This window comes from Lissotriton vulgaris, chromosome 10, assembly GCF_964263255.1.
Source record: "Lissotriton vulgaris chromosome 10, aLisVul1.2, whole genome shotgun sequence".
NCBI lineage: Eukaryota > Metazoa > Chordata > Amphibia > Caudata > Salamandridae > Lissotriton > Lissotriton vulgaris.
The window spans coordinates 962456993-962474888 of NC_141698.1; the positions used below are offsets into that span (position 1 = coordinate 962456993).

Here is a 17896-nt window from a genome sequence, read left to right on the forward strand (position 1 = left end):
GAAAGATTCTGTGCAGAAGGTGCAAGTTATAATAACAAGAACTGGTAGTAGCAGCAATATGGTCTTTCATAGTTAAAGTAGCGTCAAGTTTTATCCCTAGGTTTCTTACTTTTTGTTTGGGCATGGAAACTGCTCCCAGTAGTTGTGGCCACCATTCATCCGACCAAAGGGTTGGGGCTTTCCCCATTAGCATAATTTCCTTTTTTTCTGGGTTCAGCAGGAGACACGTTTCAGTCATCCAGTTGGAGATTGCAACATTCCGGCCGAGATGCGCCTTTTCTCCCATTCTAAGTTTGAGCAAACAGTAAGCATAAGCTGTGTATCATCAGTGTATGAAATTATCTCAAAGCCATACTGCTCTACAATCTTGGCTAACGGAGCCATATAAACGTTGAATAGCATCGGATTTAGACACGATCCCTGGGGTACACCCTTATCCAATTGAGTTTTATTTGAGGAAAAAGGCCCTAATATGATTGTCTGTTGTCTATTTGATAGAATATTCTGCATCCACTTTAATGCTGTTCCCTGGATACCACAGGCCTGCAATCTTTCCATAAGCTTTGGGTGCGAGATGGTGTTGAAGGCTACAGACAGATCCAATAATATCAGTACAATCGTACCTCCAACATCCATCACCTGTCTAAGAGAGTCAGTCACAGGCAGAAGTGTTGTCTCTGTGCTGAAACCTGGTCAAAAACCCGATTGCAAAGGATTTATTGGTTTCAAGATATGTTCCCAACTGCCTATTTATTAGGCTTTCCAATTGCTTCCCAACAGAGGAAGCAACGATATAGGACGGTAATTACTGAGTACTTGTCGGTCGGACATGGCTTTTTTCAAAATAGGCCGTACATATGCTTTCTTCCATACCGTGGGGATAGTTCCTGTTTGTATGGAGCATTTGAAAATATTAAGGATCATAGGGGCACAGCAAGTGGCTAGAAGAGACATTATCTTAGGGTGGTAGGGGTCATGGGGTGATCTGGTTTTAGCTGTGACCAAGTAATTGTGAAATTCCTCTAACGTGGCCGTCTGAAAACAATTCAGAGTACTATGGGTTTCATTTCCTTGCTCTTCTAATCAAATACTGATCTCTGAGTTCTGCAAGGCAGCAGCCCGGAATTTGGCATAGATGTTAGAAATATTTTCCTGAAAGTAGACAGCAAGTGAGTCACAAATTCCTGGGATTCCACTGGGGATTGATAGCATACTTGCGGAGAGACGAAATCTCGTACTATATTAAAAAGGGCCTTTAAGGAGTTACTATCTTGTTCGATTTGATTTATGATGAACATTCGTCTAGCTGTTTTTATATTCTGATGGTATTGGGACAAGGCCTGTTTGTAAAGATCCCAATATTGTTTTTTTTTTCTTCGCCAGAGTCTCTCGATGGTTCTACATCTAGATTTTTCTACTTTTAAATCTGGCGTGACCAAAAGGGCTGACTGTCGTCTCTGTGAAGGGACGTGATTTTTAAAAGGAATTGTATCATCCAGTGCCGTCGTCAAAGCCGAATTGAAACCTTCCAGCAGTTTAGATACATAAAATCACTATCTGGAGATTTTGGGTGGAAGGCCTTACTAAAGGATTCAGGAGTGAGTTTATGCCATGATCTTCTCGTTTTTTTTCGCCACCCTTTATATGCTACGGGGCCAAAAGTGCACAGCGGTGTAATAGCAAACCTAATCATAAAGTGATCTGTCCATGTTAGGGGGATTTGAGGTTTACAGATCACATTGTCAGTGTTGGAGAAACTTAGATCCAACGAATGACCAGCCGAGTATGTTGGGCCTTTAACTCATTGGGTGAGTCCTAGTAATTCTAAGCTAAGTAGAAGTTTATTAAGTTCAGGGTTGGTATATTCTTCCCCATGGAAGTTAAAGTCACCAAGCAGGAGAAATTGATTTAATGCTAGGACATACATCGCTATTTGTACTATCAATTGGTCACAAAAATTGGCCCTGGGTCCTCGAGGCCGATATACCAAAGCTCCATTCCAGCTGTCTGTCGTAGATATGTTTATCTTAAAGACCCCTAATTCCATACAGTTATTCTTATGGTATAGAGATCCAATTTACATTGAGTGTGTTTCTAAAGGCAATGGCAATGCCCCATCCGTTTTTCCTTCCCTGTCAGATGAAAATGTTTATAACTCTACGGATTGGCTAAGTTGATTGCAGGTTGATTTGTAGCGTTTAGCCATGATTCTGTTAAAAACATATGTCTGGGGAGTATGAGGTGATTATATCCCATATTTCAATAGGGTGCTTTGCTAAGGCTCAAACATTACATAGTAGGCAGTTTAGACCGTAAATTTTTCAATCTTGGCTACGTCGTGGATCAGAGGGTTCTGGGTCACATTGAAAATGGCAGTTCCCACAGGCTACTGGGCCTTCTAAGAAGCGTGGAAAATTTGTGGGACAGCTTACATGGGATAAGTGCTTTGCAAGTTCCTGGGTTCTAATCAAATGCAGGCAGTAATTAGTGTATGACAGACGCCTAGGGTTTGGGGTTGTTACCTCTGTTGAGCCAGCGTTCCTGGCCTCTGTGCTCGGTTGGGGCAGAAGGGCGCAGACGGGCTTGCCTTTGGCGCACCAGCAGCGTGATCTCATTAGCGCATCCATATGTAGTGTCGGGGTTGAAGACTAGCCTGCTGATCTACACTACCCCCAAAATGGTGGTCCAGCTCCGAAGCAATCACGTAGAGTACCGCAGTCTTTGCCCCCAAGCAACAGCCTCCAATGCACAACAATATAGCAGCAGTGAGTAAGTTCAATTTATGAATGATTAAAACTATTTAAATGCAGGTTAAAAATGCTTTTAAAATACGAATAGTAACAAATGTGCAAAACGCTGTGTTCCTCTCCCGGTTCAAGCCTCAGGAGTCTATGGTGCTGCGCGTTGCGTTAGCACATCCATATGTGGTGTCAGGGGTTGTAGACTAGCCGGCTGACCTACACTACCCCCAAAATGGTGGTCCCACTCTGAAGTAATCGGGGAGAGTACTGCGGACTTTGCCCCCCAAGCAACAGCCTCCAATGCACAACAATATAGCAGTGGTGAGTAAGTTCAATTTATGAATGATTAAAACAATTTAAATGCAGGTCAGGGTTGAGCTCTCCCGGCTCAACCCTGAGGAGTTCAATTTTAAACCCATGTTACATCATTCCCATTGGAGGAAATCTGAAGGCTCTTAAAAACTGTAAGTCTCAGCATCCCCTTCAGTGGATGTCTCCAACACCTCCAGCCACTAGAGTCTTTCCCTGGAAAAATACCTCATTACTATTTTTAGATGTCTCTATTTGTTGTGCAAGTTTTAGAGTTGCCTTTACTTCAGCAATATTTGCTTCACACTGACTGTGTCTTTATTTTTATGAGGTGTGATTTGAGCACATGGGCAGGTCAAAAGCCCTGTAAACACTTTGTAAGTCTTCACTGCGCAATTCACTAAGGTGACTGCCAGTGCAATCGTTTTCCATTGCAATAGAGAACACTACCTGAACTACAGGGTCCGGAATAGCCTCTTCTTGCTTTATAAAGCAACAGCACCAAGTGCTGACCATACCCCATTGCATGCTAAGCCCGGAGTACTTCATGACTCATGTGCTCATGATCATCGGCTTCCCAATGGGTATCTGAAGGAGACTGGTATGAATGAGGGATCACTGACATAATATAGATTGACAAAATATAGACTTACCAAAATATAGTCACCATAATATAGAATGCCAAAATATCGAATTCCTATCTACAAAACAAGTAAGTACAAAAATATCGAATCCAAAATATAGTCTGTAAAAAATATAGTCAGTCAAAATATTGAATTTTTTTAAATGTCTTAAAAGTAATTTAAAATAATGAAATAATAAATATAATTAACTAAAACATACTTAAAAATACTCAAATGACCTTAAAATTAAGATATAATTAATTTAAGTTATTAATAAAAAAATGTACAATATTTTACCGTAGGATAGCAGGAGGGTAACATTTAATATTACTACTCCAGTGAGTGCAACAGTAGGGAAAGCGTTGGATAGCGTAGGGGTAAAAAATACTATTCCCACTCTAGTGAGTGCAACAGTAGGGAAAACGTTGGATAGCGTAGGGGTAAAAAATACTATTCACACTCCAGTGAGTGCAACAGTAGGGAAAGCGTTGGATAGCGTAAGGGTAAAAATTACTATTCCCACTCCAGAGAGTGCAACAGTAGGGAAAGCGTTGGATAGTGGGAGGGTAAAAAATACTATTCCCACTCCAGTGAGTGCAACAGTAGGGAAAGCGTTAGATAGCGTAGGGGTAAAAAATACTATTCCCACTCCAGAATGTGCAACAGTAGGGAAAACGTTGGATAGCGTAGGGGTAAAAAATACTATTCCCACTCCAGTGAGTGCAACAGTAGGGAAAGCGTTAGATAGCGTAGGGGTAATAAATACTATTCCCACTCCAGTGAGTGCAACAGTAGGGAAAGCGTTGGATAGCGTAAGGGTAAAAATTACTATTCCCACTCCAGAGAGTGCAACAGTAGGGAAAGCGCTGGGTAGCGGGAGGGTAAAAATTACTATTCCAACTCCAGAGCGTGCAACAGTAGGGAAAGCGTTGGATAGTGTAGGGGTAGAAATTACTATTCCCACTCCAGAGAGTGCAACAGTAGGGAAAGCGTTGGATATTCGAAGGGTAAAAATTACTATTTACACTCCAGAGAGTACAACAGTAGGGAAAGCATTGGATAGCGTAGGGGTAAAAATTACTATTCCCACTCCAGAGAGTGCTATAGTAGGGAAAGCGTTGGATAGCGTAGGGGTGAAGAATACTATTCACACTCCAGAGAGTGCAGCAGTAGGGAAAGCGTTGGATAGCGGGAGTGTGAAAATTACTATTCCCACTCCAGATAGTGCAACAGTAGGGAAAGCTTTGGATAGCATAGGGGTAAAAATTACTATTCCCACTCCAGAGAGTGCAACAGTAGGGAAAGCGTTGGATAGCGTAGGGGTAAAAAATACTATTCCCACTCCAGAGAGTGCAACAGTAGGGAAAGCGTTGGATAGCGGGAGGGTGAAAATTACTATTCCCACTCCAGTGAGTTTAACAGTAGGGAAAGTAATGATTTAATATATTATTAAAAATAAATTAAATATCAATCCCAATAAAACATTAATTGAAATGAATAACCAATTTAATATTATGTAATAATTAATTAGAAATACAACTACATATTAGTTATGAAAAATTAATAACCTATTCATAATTATTTACCAACTAATTAATTTTCAATAACAAAAACTAGTTAATAATACAAATTAATACCAATTAAAAATTAACAGTAAATTAATTATCAATACACAAAAAGTATTTTAACATGTAATTAATTACAATTACATTACTTCCCACCCTATTCCCCTATAAACCCACATCCCACTACAGAAAATACATCAATACAATTATCATAATTATCAAATATTTAATTAATACAAAATAATTACCAATAATAAAAATTAATTGCCAATTAATAGAAATTAATTACCAATTACAAATTAATTAACAATACATTTTAAATCAATACCAATGAATGAAAAAAAATATTTTCTTTATTACAATTAAATTACTTCCCACCCTATTCCCCTATAAACCCACAACCCGCTACAGAAAATATATTTAGAAAATTAACAAAATTAACAATTAATCAATTATTACAAATTAATTGGCAATTAATACAAATTAATTACCAATTAAAAAATAACAATAAATTCAAAATGAATACAAATAAATAAATACAAATATTTAATTAATTACAATTAAATGACTTCCCACCCTATTACCCTATAAACCCACAACCTGCTACAGAACTAAAAAGCAAAATGTATTTAAAAATTAATAATTGCTAAAAATGAATATTTAGTTTAATATAATTAAATTACTTCCCACCCTATTCCCCTATAAACCCACAACCCGCTACAGAATTAAACTACGCAAAAATTAAATAACATAGAATTCATTACTTAAAATATATTAAACATACATTGCAAAATTTAATATACACTTTTCACACATATACTAACATACAAAACACTTTAAAAAAATTGAAATTATTAAAAAATCGATATATTTAATGCCTATATTGTATACTTCGATATTTTGACTTCTATATTTTGAAAATCGATATTACTTACCTTAAATTCGATATTTTTAACCACTATATTGTGTCCATTCGATATTTTGTCCATTCTATATTTTTACTTCGATATTATGTCCATTCTATATTTTGGAATCGATATTATGACTGTTTACCATGAAGGAGGAATAGGGTGTCTAGGAGGTTATGTGTGTTTATGTAATCTTCTTGTGTCATGAGGGAGCGTTCTGCAAACGGGTGATCCCTTCTCTTTCCCAGGGGTCAAGCATCCTGCTCATTAAGGTACCAGAGGTGGTAAGGAGGCCTTTCAGGGGTATATTGGGTGTGTAAGGTGCCCAAACCAATGCAGATTTCACTGTTAGCTTCCAGTTTGCACAATAGCAATATATGTGTGGGCAGCATCGGGACTTCAGGGCACAGCAGGCGGTGAGTTGGCCACGCTTCAGTTGAGCCTCAGTGAGATCTATTTTGGACAGGTTGTGGCCAGCGAGCCAGTGTGTCAACCATTATAGTTGCCCATCAATAAAGTACATCTTGAAATAGGGGGCCTTCCTTCCGCTTTTTTCGATTGTAAGTTGCAGTTTTGCCAAGCTGACTCTGCAGTGCTCCTGCCCCAAAAACCTGTGATTTGAGCACCACTATTGTGCTTGAAAGATTGCCTTCTAGCAAGTCAGGTTCAGCTCAATATTTCTGGATCCCAAGATATCGGAATGTGCAAGGTGCCACTGGTATCATATAATCCCCAAAGTACAGGGAGGGTTTTGCAAACATGCCAGTGAAGGAGTACACACAAGATTTGTCTGCATTAATGCAGATACCAGAAAGAGTCCCGCAGGTGGATAGCAATTGGGCCACCTCTGCCTGGGCCGCTCAGATATCTTTGAAGTACAAAATCATGTCATCTGTGTAAAGCAAAATTGTATGGACTGTATTGCCCATGGGAATCCCCCAATGCCATCCCCTCCATCTAATTTTCTATGCTATTGTTTGAATCACCAGTATAAAAAGAAGTGGGGAGAAGGGGTATCCCAGCCTGGTACCTCACCATACCAGAAATGATTGGGATATGTGTGGTCCTGTCCTGTTCGAGTCTGAGCCGTGTGTGCAGTGTAGAGTAGTTTGACCTATCTATGTCTGGGGTATCCTGAAGTGGGTCAAGGGTGCCAACATGAAGTCCCAATTTAAGAATGAAACTCCTAGTGGATGCCTAGCGAGAGATAACCAGCATGGGGATAGAGGTCCCAGCTGGCATCCATTATCTGGAACAACTGCCGGATATTTATTGAGGTGTTTTGGTGAGGCACAAACCTGCACTAGTCTGTGTGTATCAGTCAAGGGAGCAATGGAAGCTGCCTGAGGGCAAGAATCGTCAAAGTACTTTATAGCTAGCCGGTGTACTGCTGAAAAACCAGTCCACAGTAACAAAAATGGCCCCACTGTTCACGCAGCTAATTTCAGCACCAACGCTATGGAAAGGGGAGGTAGAGAACACCATATTTCACTAAATCTGGTGCGCTCGAGCTGCCGTGCACCACGGCGACACCTTTGCGGGTAAGGGTACCCTTCCAATACAAAACACTATGGTTAGACTAATTTTAAACATGTTCCCACTGTGTATGTGTTCTGTTAAGTGCAGCACGCATGCAAAGTTGAAAAATAAATCTGAAATAAGCATTTCTCTTTCATAGTGCTTGGATGAAGGGTGCACTATATCCTGATTCTAAACCCTGTCTACTTTATTTAGTAAATCGGTGTCAGCGTCAGACACCTTGGGTGGTTGCATGAGAATGCCCATGCACCACCCATGGTACGCCCCCTTGGCGGTAAGTAATGCAAAGCAGCACTATGCGGTGCTTCACATTACTTTCAAATTATTTCCTGCACTAAAGAAGTTTAGCACTGGAAAGAATATCAGACAAAAGATGTTGCACCAATTTGCATCACTCTTGTGATGCAAACACAGAGTAAAATTTTGTAAATCTGCCTCTGAGTGTCAACATTCTATTTGCAAACAACCAGTGCTTAATTTTAGCAGGTAGTTTCCAGTGCTGGCACTTAATTGTGAACACAGCACTATAAGTGTGCCACACAGTGGAGGTGTAATTTAGAGATGAGCAGAACAGCAAATTTCTTATTAATTCAATATAGATTAAAACAATTAATTCCTGGCACCCAAGTTATTTGCATTTGGGGGCATGGAACAGTCTAAATATTCACACTCCTAGGAGTGCTGTGGTTTGTAGTTGCATAGGTACTGTCTTTTGCAGTGCTGGCAAAGCAATCAGAAGTTAAGGCCTACTAGCAAGAACCCTGGCACATATTTTATTACAAATTAAGCATTGCACACAATGAAGCAACATTATCATAACAGTTCAAATTCTGATTTTGAATGGATTATTTTGCTATCAGTTAATGTCCTTGGCAAGTACGAATCTTCAGACCATTTGGTCTACACCTATTGTGGTATATAAAATTTATAAAAAATTATATTAGAACATATGGACTTTGATCAAATATTTACCTTAGGGGAGGTGATGTTTTCTGTTATGTTAACAGTGTTCTATGTAAAAATTGGACATTCTCCATAAAGCTTTCATGGAGTGCCCACTTCTTTTTAACTATCTCCTGGCCAATTGTTACATTTGGCCCACTTCTGTTTTTTTATCTCCCACTCAATTGTTACAATTGGCATTAAGGTCTTTGCTTACTATGTTTATGTATTGTATAACTTTGCAGTGGATTTTAAATATTTTAGCACTCTTGGTGGTCTCAAAGATAGTGAACTACTTCAATTCTAGAATTTTCCATAATTTGGCAATGCAAGCTAGCATATGCTTTTGCATGCCTGCAACTATTTCATTTCAAGACTAATCTCTAAACTTCAAAAAAGTCTGACATGCACCTATAGTAATTCTAGTATATATTGTATTGTTATGATTTATAATGTCCCCCAATATTGGCTTGGGTAGTCACCTAACCTTTCACCAACATTTACAATCCCATTGTACTACATAACAGGCTTGCGCCTACCTTTTACCTAGTTAGGTGCTGCATACATGCTGTGTGGTTTTCTCCAAAATCTAGCTTAATTTGTTATGCATGAGGATTCTCAGAATGACAGCAGGACTACCATCTTCTGCATCTTCTGCATAATACCTATGTATAAGGGTCATCCCTTTCATTATCCTCAGCAGAACCCCTGAGGGAACCTTTTTGGGTGTATAAGCATCATATCTTTGCTGGGTCAGGCAGAGGAGAAAGACTTCCATGGTAACACACTGACGCAAGACACTGAGGTTCCTGCACACAGATATCCCGGCATGTGGTGGTCTGACATCCCACTGGGGTGTCCATCTCGAGGTCAAGACAGGGGTCCTTCTTTCTCTCACACCTGGTAACAGGGTTGGTTACATCCTATTGGGATTCTTGGCTATACACCTACATACATGCTAGGTACGATAAGGTACATCTAGGTATTTATATGCCTGCATATATTCATTGTTTTAGCACTATGGTAGAAATTTACCATCCATTTACTCTGTTGGTGCTTATAATCATTTATATCTGTTTCTGTCTTATGGTTTTTGATGCACACATATTTTACACTGGAATGCCGCTGGTTCAATAAATGCTTATCGAAAACGTCCGAACTGTTTATTCTGTGTACCCCTTTGAGACAAAGTGAGCACGAGTGACTGAGCAAAAAGCAAAAAGTTCTGTACTGTTTCCACGATCCCTGAGGGGATGGGTTGTCATGTTCGATAGTTGCCAGGGACTATTCTCTCCTTGGTAAGAGGGGTTCATAGTGGTACTGTGAGTTAGCTAGTACACTGATGAACATATCCGGTGTAGGTGTCTGGAATCAGTCTGGACACCACTCCCACAGTTTATGTTGTCTGAACGCACAGGTCCTATATAGGTTTATAGGAACTACCCAACAGTATACTGTGCTTTAGCACTCTGTCTTCATGAAATGCCTAAGCCTCAAAGCCACACCTCTTGTCTGGAAATAGTATTATAACTAAAGTCAAACAGATGGTAAAATCAGAGTCTGCTGGCAATAGTTCACTATATTACTTCATTCAGGCTGTCCTACTTCGTAAACACCAATTATAATTCTGTTGCAAGTGGCTAAAGAGAAGAGCTGCTACTGACCTGCCCCCACTCTTGTAACAGTTTATGCCACTTCTGACACAAATGTCATAGGACCAGATGTACGACCATAGCATTTTGCGACTCACAAATTGTGACAAATTGCTAGCAGCAATTTACGAGTCGCAAAATGCTATGTACAACAGTGAGAAACTGTTTGCGATTCCCAATGGGGTGGCAAATTGCATGCCTCATGAATATTTATGAGGCTGTCGCAATTAGTGACCCCATTGGTAATGGCTAGCACTCCCTGGGATGGTAGCCTGCTGGGATCAGCACACCGCCATGTCTGGGACTGCTTTGTTTAAATGCAGCCCGTTTCCTTAAGAGAAAAGGAGATGCATTTAAAAAATAAAGTGAAACTTTTCAGTTTCAAGGGCAGGCAGTGGTTCCTGGGACAACTGCGCGCCCTTAAAACATATTTGCGCATGCATTCCCAAAGGGGAAGGCGTTCCCTGGGTACCCCTTCCCATTTGCGAGTGCATTACCACTCTTCTGAGAATGGTGGTAAACTGCAAGTGTTTTGCAACCGCAATTGCCTTTGTAAAACATTCATACATGGGTTCTGGACTCGCTATTAGGAAGGGACGCCTCTGGCATGCCCCTTCCTAATAGCAAGTCGCTAACCCTATTTTGCACGTTGCTAATTGATTAACGACTTGCAAAATAGGGTTAGTACATTGGCCACATGGTTTTTGCGGACGCAAATGGGCCTAAAACCCCTTTGCGACCGCAAAAAACGGTTGTACATATGGCCCATATGTAGGTACTTTGCTCCTACCTTTTCTAGTGTTAAGTGCATAGCCTTCATGATAGGAACTCGAGATTTCACATCTACAGGTTCGGGGGTGCCTAGAGTTAGTGTTATTACTTTGAACAGCAGGTAAAACTGGTTTTTAATGTAATAGATGTTCAGAGCAGATCATCTACAAAGTAGTATAGAGCTTGCATAATACTCCATGCAGAGAGCTTGTATTTGTCTAGGTGTGCTTTGAGGGCCAGAACTTATTTAAGAATGATCAAGGCTGACATATTTTGTGATCATTGTTTGGAGAAAGAAAATTCTGTTACACTGGTCTCCATATCAAAACGTCCTAATGTTTGTTAAATGTTTGTGACGAATACACAGATGTACAATATTGTCTTCACTATAAACTGCAAATGTAAAAAATTCTTACATGAATGGAATATCATGGTGCAGGAAAATCAACAAGTGGATTCTGCTCCTATTTTACAACCTCCACCACAAATTGGAGTGTTTTCGATGTGTATCTACCTAAATTTAGGGCCCTAAGATCATTATTGGCCTCGTTATTAAAGTGAGGAGTGCGCTCAATTGAAACAAAATAGTCTCAAAATCGTGTATAATTTGTAATACTGAGATTTGTTTTATTCATTAAAGCTAAATCACCAGGTCTGGAGGCTAGGCCCTCTCTCCACATTATTTTACAGTTGTCTTGGAGCTGTTACCATGAACAAATCACATCATTTTCATCTAATCTGAATCCAGCTGGCCTTGCATGCCAAGAAATTGGCATCTCTTTCAAACACTGATCTTGATTTTACATCTATTCAACAAAGCAATTTTATGCCAAATTTTTACTTGCATTTCAACCACTTTAAACCTTTTTATATCATAATATGTGAAGAAGGAATAAGCAGAGTGACATACTTTCCTCAAGCTACATTTGCATGTTTTAATGGCTGCAGGTAAATGTTAGTACATTTATTTGACTCCCTGTTCTCAAGTGACAAATTTATTCACGGCCATTGGAAATAATCTTCTGTGGTTAAGACCAATCAGTTCAACATTTCTCAGCCGAATGCCATAAATAAATTCTAAATGGGTCTAAAAAAAAAATTCTGATAATGTCTACAAAATTGTACCACTCTTCGCTGCCATGAAAGCATGCATCCTATAAAGGGCGAAGGAAGATGTGCCACATTAGCCGAAGAGAAATTACTTTAATAGTTACGCTTTGCGATGTTAAAAGCTTTTTTAAATCTTTTAAATAAGCTTTATATTAAAACATAACTATATTTAGTGACTGCTTCCATAATGTCAAGATAAATGTTTCTTTTTCTTGCTAAAAGGAACACGCTGTTTACGTCAAAAAGCATATAATCAGAAAATGTAATAGCTTTAAGGTGATAAAATTATGAATTCAACAACAATGGAATTAATGAGCAGACTGTGATGATGGAAGTGCTGATGCACTTCCAGTCCAGCAAACCCATAGGGACCCAGTTAAGGTTTTCGTTCCAGAACATATTGAGCAACATCCACAGAGAGGACAGAGGATTGAATATCTCCACTAATGCAGTGGCGTAGGAAGGGGGTGCGGTGGGTACGGGCCGCCCCCGGGGCCATCACTGAGGAGGGGTGACAAAAAAAGATTTTTTTTTTTCTAAACACATTCCCTCCATGATTGTGTGTTAATACGTTCTTTGTTTATGGTTCAGTCGTAATCTGCATTGGCAGCAGTATTGATTTGTTTCCCAGACATAGCCGCTGGTGTGCTTTATCTCACAATATGGTGGAGGTTTGCTTCAGCAGTCTTGGATGTTGAACTGTGATGATGTAGTGGCACCCGTAAAAATTAATCAGCTGGATTTTGATTCTTCCCGGTTTGTGCACAATCTCATATTCATACACTTGCAGTCTTAACCTCCACCTCTCGATGCAAGGGGTATTCTAAACCTTCAGGTTGTGAAAAACCCATGATGACAGTGAATCATTTATTGTAGAGGAATACCTGAAAGTGTTTGCGGGCCCACTCTACAGCCAGACTCTTCTTCTCTGGCTGACAATAAGCACATTCTCCTTCAGACAGGCTTCAACTGGCATAAACCCAGATCTGTGACTGGGGGTGAATGTTTTGCCATTGTGCAACATTCTGTCCAGCATCTTGTGTGTTTTGCTATTAACCCTATGTGGGAATGGTATGCCGAGACGTGGGTCCCGTGCTCACTAAGCCACTGGAGTCTAGCTATCCTGGCTGAATACGGCTGATACCCAGAAACCGGTCTTAGGATGCTTGATTCCGGTCTAGGGAAGACATGGCTTGGCAGTTCGGGCTGGACTGTGCTCATGAGACACAGGGTCAAAAATGATTTGCATATGGCCATGTCTGAACTGGGGTGGCTTGGTGAGCAAAATAACGATGAATTAAACCCAGATCCGTGACTTGGGTGAATGTTTTGCCATTTTGCAACATTCCGTCCACCATCTTGTCTGTTTTGCTGTTCACGCTATGTGGGAAGGGTATGCTCAGACGAGGGTTCCGTGCTCACTAAGCCACTGGATCAAGCTATCCTGGCTGAAGACGGCTGATAGCCAGAAACCGGTCCTAGGAGGCTTGATTCCGGTCCAGGGAAGACATGGCTTGCCAGGTCCGGCTGGACTGTGCCCATGAGGCACAGGGTCAAGACTGATTTGCATATGGCCATGTCCTAACTTTCGGTGTGTAACTTGGAGTTGAAATAGGCCATTTCCATTGCATTTCAATTGGATGTTAAATGTTTTTGAAACTCTAGTCACATTCCGGAGCCGAGGGTACATTTAGCTTTGTCAGGTCTCTCAATGGGGCACTCACTGTAGCACAGTTGTAAATGTATCTTGACCAATAACTGACCATTGCTAGAAAGGGTTACAGCATGGTAACATCCTGTGGGGGAGGGACACGTGGATGACAAGCCTTGCACCTTGTCTGGTTCTGGAGTCATTCCTCCATAACTGAATATGTAGCCAAAAAGTTTGCTTGATTTTGTGTAACTTACACTTTGCAGCGTTCGGAGTGAGACCTGCATAAGCATATAACTGGCACACTTGGGTAGGAGTTTTGTTTGTTGTGTTCTTTTTGTGTTCTCCCAAAAACCAGTATGTCATCACTGTAATTGAAGCATGTGCAACAGGTTGGGTTTCTCAGCGAATAACATCCTGAAATAACACAGCAGCCGAATATACTCCTAAATTAAGCCTCTTATATTGGAACAAACAAATATGAGTCGAAAAGTTAGTACTGTACCCTCAGTTCCCCTCCAACTTGAGTTGATGGTATGCGTTATTCAGTTCACGACCAAAAACACTTTGGTTCAATTCATTTGCATGATCATGTCCGCTATGTGGGATCATGGTGTCTCTCCCTCAAAATGGCTTTGTTTACCTGGTGCATATCAATGCAAATGTGGACCACTTTTTTGGTACTACTACAATGGACAAAACACATGACATCGGACTGTGGAGCATTCAATGATGTCATGTTTTAAGAGTGCTTCCAACTCTTTCTCTACAGCATCTTGTACATGAAAATCAACTCTACAGTGCATCTGAAAAACAGGGTGAATATTGTCATTGATATGAAGCTGTACTTCTTGAGTTTTCCAAGGCCATGGAACAACAACAGGAATCAGCTTTTGATTGATCACAAAGGTTGTAGTTGAGGGATGCCAACCCCATGTCTGCAGCGATGACAAAACTAGGCAAACAGGCACTCAATGAAGCTCCATGTAGAACATGAATTTTGACTCACACTGATATCTTTTTGTGTCACATTGTTTCTGGGAATGACATTTCTACTGGCATGATATTAATTGACGCATCACTGTCTATGATGAAAGTTAGTGGGTGATCGTTCACTTTCAATGTGATTTTTAGACAGTGTTCAAATGAAGTTTATCACTTTGTTTGTTGATCTTTCCTTCAACTGTGATCTTCTTTACAGACAGCTAAACCCACATGTGCATGCTGTCCTGTAGTAGATGTCATCAGCGCACACCCATCTTCTTTGCTAGTAGTCTATAGTGACATAGAAGAACCTTTGGACAATGACCTTGACTAAAATTGATTTTGCCTGGTTTCTACTTGTTGTAGCTTTTTCTTTTTATAGGCATGGCGCGAATGCTTTTAGAATGTTCTTATATCCATCTTTTCTTGCCGTTGTGAGACACTTAATTTTTCATTAGCTCAGCTCACAGTTATGAAATAGTTCTCTTTCCCACAACCTTTGCAGACTTGTCCTATGGGTGGACATTTACCTTCATGGGGAAATGAATTTCCACATTGGAAGCATAGCCTTCTTTTCTTTGAAGAAGTCGATTTTCATGTATCTTGTTTATGCTTATGCTTGCTTTTCATGGTCGATACTGATTTGTTGTGTGCCGTTCCTGCTTCGATGTCAGCAGCTTGTCGGTCTGCTCTTTCTATTGCTCTCACAGTCATCAGCATGTTCTCTAGACTGTGTGTTTCTCTTAGCATGCACCTTCTAAACAAATTTTATAGCCATCCATCAATGATTCAAAGTGCATGGCTTCTTCACCAGTGAAGTCACAGAACTTGCAATGTTTAATAAGTGCATCAAGTCAACAAACTTGTCCAATGTTTCACCAACCTGTTGTCATGCTTGGTTGATGATATACCTTTCATATTTGACATTTCGCATTGGATTGAACTTGGCTTCTGATGCTTCTTTTACCTTCTTTTACCTTTATAGAATGATTTTGCATCACTCTGTGAGATGTTTGTGAACACATTTTTTCACCCAGAATTTTATATAGAGCTAACTCGACCCAAAGGTATCGGGTATCAGAGCGCTTTACAAGAGCACCAGATACTTACACAAGGACACATTCATTTTTTTTAGGCAAGGGGAGATTGAGTGATTTACCCAGAATCACTGGATGTTGAGTGTCATTGCTGAGACTAGTGTCATTGCCGAGACTAAAACCCAGTTCCCCTGATTTTAGATCTACCGTCCTAGCAGTTAGGCTACTTTCATTCCATCACCTGCAAGGTTTTTCAAATATTTGATGATCTTGTCTTCTTCCTCTAGCACATCTGTGAAGTCATCAAATGTTTAGATCTATGCAACCCACCTGGCACCAATGCTCTGTTTCTTAGAAGTGTCAGAGGGCGATGGTGGCTTCAGGAGCAAGTCTACAGTGTATTTCACGCTCCCTTCTGCCGCAATTGAGAGCATGCGCTGCTCAGATGGCTTTTGCCAAGCAGGATGGCATTGACAACTCCTGCAAGAACTAACCTTGTGCTTGACCCTAGGTCGCAGAATGCTTCCATTGCTCTTGATGGCGAGGAAGTTCTGTTTCTCGTACCTTGTTGTCGATGTTGTTATTAAAAAAAAATTAGTCTCAAAAAATGTTCTGTGTTTGGGGTATGGTGCAGCATCTCTGTCGACCACCTCATCAGCAGTTTTGGCTTGTGTTTTGAATATGCTCCTCTTCAGGGCCTTTTATTTCTTCTGCAGCCATATACGGGCTGGAGAAGGGCTTTGACTCCACATGTGCGAGTCGCAAACTACTCTGCATCGATTCTGGGAACATAAGGCGCTCATGCACAGTTTGCTGTATTGTTGCAAACTCTTAGGGAAAGCAGTCTTGCCTCCTCAGGCACGTATCCTCTACACTTCACCAGTTGTAGCTTCTTCCCCAGCCCAGGGGAAAGCAGATAAATTATGTCACGCAGGAACTGCGGTCAAGTTTTACTTTAATTTGAAGCATACACTCATACACTGCGCACTATTCCATACCTCCCATTAACAACACCCTAACACCTCCTCGCATATTATCTACTTCCTGTTCATAGTCCACCCAGAACAACAAGGGTCTTAGTGCACATAACATCAAAATTCTACAATGGTCAGTTTCTGAGCAGAGTATTGGGAATTTCATGTGAATCGGGGGATTTTGCGTGTCATGCATGTTAAAGGGCTCTCACCTCTACTGGGGTTAACTCTAGACTGTACAGAATAGATGAGATGTGTTTGAAAGTTCTTCTGCAAGTGGCTACTTCGAAAGAAGATGGATGAAGTGAGTAGGGTGTTCTCAAGCACCAATCTATGCAGACAACAATACTTTATTGCCAATATAACTTTCTGATTAGGAATAAAAAGTTTGATTTCATGGAGGTTTCTAAGTTGAAATTGTGCTAAATGGGTCACTCTGTTGATATGTCCTTGAAAGCTAAGGTTTTTGTTCAAGATGAAGTTTCCCCCATTCATCAACAGCAAAACTGAATAGCAAATATATAATTCTAAATTTATTTTCACCATCAAGTATTGTAATTTCTATTAATTGAAATGTTTATACATTCAAATAATGGTATGGTTTGTGGCTTCCACACAGCAGATCTTAAAATATATTTTAATTCCCTTTCATATATTTCTTAAGTCATAGTTAAAATCAACATTTTCGTGCTGATGGTTTTAGGCTTGTCTAATTGATGGAAACTTTCAATTCCTCTCTATGGGTAATGTAAAATATAAATGGTATCAGGCAAAGAGGTATCCGCATGCACATTTGTGTACTTTCAATAAAAGTAACACCAGAAACCTACCATCAGGCATGAGCTGTGGTTGGCCATATTCAGTTTAGAAGTGTGTTCATTATGAGTTAATGTGTTTATCAATTACAAAGAACTATGTGAAGATGAAGCAAATAACTAAGAAGCATGATAATACAGCTTCATATCATAATATTTATTGTATTAGATTTTATATGTCAAGAATAGCACTATGCAGTGATAAAGATTTTTTTCCAATGACAGCAACATGTCTAATTACTTATTAGCACTTTGGGCCCAATTACAATGTTGTA

General features: G+C 40.1%; 1 protein-coding gene across 3 annotated transcripts in view; it reads right to left on the bottom strand.

The window, feature by feature from the left end:
- DGKB (diacylglycerol kinase beta) overlaps positions 1-17896 on the bottom strand; it is a 1765597-nt gene that overhangs the window by 457802 nt on the left and 1289899 nt on the right. The window lies entirely within an intron of this gene.